Source organism: Nicotiana tabacum, chromosome 22 (genome assembly GCF_000715075.1).
Source record: "Nicotiana tabacum cultivar K326 chromosome 22, ASM71507v2, whole genome shotgun sequence".
Taxonomy (NCBI): Eukaryota; Viridiplantae; Streptophyta; class Magnoliopsida; order Solanales; family Solanaceae; genus Nicotiana; species Nicotiana tabacum.
Genome location: NC_134101.1, coordinates 209,414,153 through 209,417,348, shown reverse-complemented (window position 1 = coordinate 209,417,348; position 3,196 = coordinate 209,414,153).

Below are 3,196 nucleotides of genomic sequence, written 5' to 3'. Positions count from 1 at the left end.
ATTTAAATCATGGGCATGGAATCTTGTTAAATAACTGAGTAGGGACACTTAGGACCCAAAAAGGTGAACAAAAATTAGATTTAATTGAACAAACACCCGTCTTAGTTAAATTAGCCCTACGCGGCCGCACAACATTTGTGCGCGGTCCGCGTGACTCTGGATAAGAGATGATGAACCTCTCTGTGCGGACCGCGTATCATTTCTGTGCGGTCCGCGTGAGCCCAGCGTGGCCGCGGTCCAAAATAGTGCGGACCGTGTGTGAAGAGTTCAGAGATGTCAACATTTTGGCATTTCACCTGCGCGGACCGCGTACCATTTCTGTGCCGTCCGGATGAACCAACGCGGTCGCGTACCATTTCTGTGCGGACCGCGTCGGTTTATTCAGAGAGGTATGTGTTGGTGTCAGTATACTGCGCGGACCGCGTGCCTTTTAGTGCGGTCCGCGCCCCTCTGCATGTGTAACTGTGTCTGCACTCTTTTCATTCAACTGAACTGTCCACTTCACCATATGTGCTTCTACTAACAATGTTAGACATGTATTCCTTGCAGACAATGGCTAAAAAACGAGCGGGCAAAGAAATACAACCCGGGAGAGGGGGTTCCTCCCGAGGAGGGAAAAGCAGGCGGATTGTGAAACTCACTCCTCAAACCAGGGAATTGATAAAGAAAAACCGGAAGATAATCCGGGAAGCTGATAAAGCTGCATCTCATTCCACGGGGAGTGAGTATGCACCTTCAAAGAGCATTACCTCGGAGTCTGCCCCCACCCACATGTCCACTTCATTTCAGCTCCGTGATTCCCCTTCCCCGGATCATGATAATGTAGCCTCCTCCAAGAAGCCGGTTAATGTCATCTCGGACTCGTCTGATGAGTCTGTAGCAAGAGAAGAAGAGCAATACTCCACATCTCCCACAGCTTCATTATCAGGGGAGAGTGGAGGATATGCTGAGGGAGGTGAGCCACAAGTCGGGGGGATTGAGCGTACTAGAAAACCGGAGGCATGGGCAGACAGGTTTGTTAGTGAGGTTGCTTTCCACAAATTCCGAGAGTGGTGGCCCAGAAGGAAACTTATTCCGGAGAGGAAGTTCATAGATGCCGATCTTGTCCCTCTCAACCCTCATGTGCAAGCACAATTCCGCACTAGGGAAGGTTGGGGCTTCTTCAAAGAACGTGTTGAAATGGCAAATGAGCATATGGTGAAGGAGTTCTACAGCAATGTTCACCATATAGTTCGGGACTCCAAAGTAACTAAAGTGAGGGACAAGATAGTTGTGTTTGATGGCAAATCATTGAATGAATTCCTGAGGTTCGGAGAAAAGGATGAATCGCAATATTTAGAAAAGCTAGCAATGAATGAGGAGGTTCATCCTTGGTTGGCCGAGCACTTGGAAGCCCCGGGTACAGTCCCAGTCTGGTTGAAAGCACAAGAAAAGATTTTTAGGAACACCCTGAACTTTGAAGCCAAAGGGTGGTTGACTTTTGTGTGTAGTCGACTTGACCCGTCTACACATGATCACTCCATTCCCCTCCCTCGTGATGTCTTGGTAGCATCTATCATGGCGGGTTTCCCTCTGAATGTGGGTAATATTATGCCGAGAGTGATTTCTACAATTGGTAATGAGACCCAAACAAACTACCCCTTCCCAAACACACTCTCTTTGTACTTCAAAGAATTGAAAGTGAAGAAAAAGAAATATGATGTCAAGGTACCTCCGGTGGCCCCGTACTCATGGTATAGTCAGTTGGGTCCAGACAACCCGAAGAGGGGCAAGAAGAATGTAGCATCCACTTCCACCTCACCTGGCCAGTCTGAGGAGCCAACGGTCATTAAGCAGCCCAGTGAGCCTTCCACCATTCCTGCTACTGATGAGACATTGCCTCCAAGTCCGTTGTCAGCAGTTGGTCCTTCTATTGCAGCTGACCCGGTAGTCCCTTCATCAAAGACTCACCGGTTCATCGCAAACCAGCTCACCCACTCCCTTGCCAGTTTGAACAACTGGATGTCAGCTGCGACATCCAAGTTGTCCACATTGACCACTGCTGTACAGGCACAGGGAGCGCCAGTTACTGTTGAGATTCCTTCCTCCATTGAGGAGCCACTGAAAAAGATCCTGGCCAACCAGGAAAAGATGATGGCAACGCAGGATGCCTAGACTAAGGTGGTTGGGGCACATGGCAAGGCATTGGAGAAATTGGCTCGAGAGCACAAGAAGCTGAGGAAGCAGAAGGATTCCAAGGAGTTAGTGACACAGTTGAGTGTGGATGTGGACAAGCTCATGGCGGATCAGTTGCCACTTGACCTACTATTTGGGGACCCGGCTATAGAGCCAGCAGCTGCACAGGTACAGGAGGAGGAGCAGAGGCCGAGGAAGAAGAGGAAACTCCCTAGCACTAAGGGAGTTGTGATTGAGGTAGCACCAGTTCAGGAGAGTCCCTCCACTGCCCCACCAGTTGATGAGCCAGTTCTTGAGCAGGCACCTGTCCCAGCATCACAGCAGCAGCAGGCCGGGGACCAGTCTGAGGTCCCCGCCAGTACAGAGGACTTAAGAGCCATTGACCAGCACAGGGTGACGGATGAGGCTTGAGGGGCCTTTCTATATCCTTTCTTTCATTTTTGTGCTTATTTTGATAGTTAGCATTGGGGACAATGCTAGCTTTTATTCGTGGGGGTGTGGCCCTACTATTTGGATTGACTGTTGGATTACTGTATATATTCTTTTACTTTCTGCACATTCGTAGTTGTAGATGGCTTGTATATAACTGTTCATTCTAGATGCTCTCAAATTCTATGTATATATTCATTCTCCCTGGTTGTATATTCTACTCCCCTTTTGTATATATTCATTCGGTTTTCATTTTGGTTTTCTATTTTTCATTAAAATTTTTCGTTTTTAGTTGCCAAGTTAGGTTCGTAGCCTTTTTGTTTTGTTTTGGCGTTTGCAATAAGCCCTTGGTTATCTTAATGCCACGGTTCTTTCCAAGGGTAGATGTTGTGCGAACCGGGTGGCTCTTCTCAATGATAGATGGCGTGACAACCTTCTTAAGGGTTTGAGTCCGTTTTTGATTTTTCTTTTTGATTTTCAAGTTTTTGTAGTTAAGGCTAACTCAGGCAAATCTTCACTTGGGCCGAGGACATTTGGCTTTGGTCCTATGGTCAAAGACATTATGTTGTGTTTAGGATGGTGAAAGTTGTGG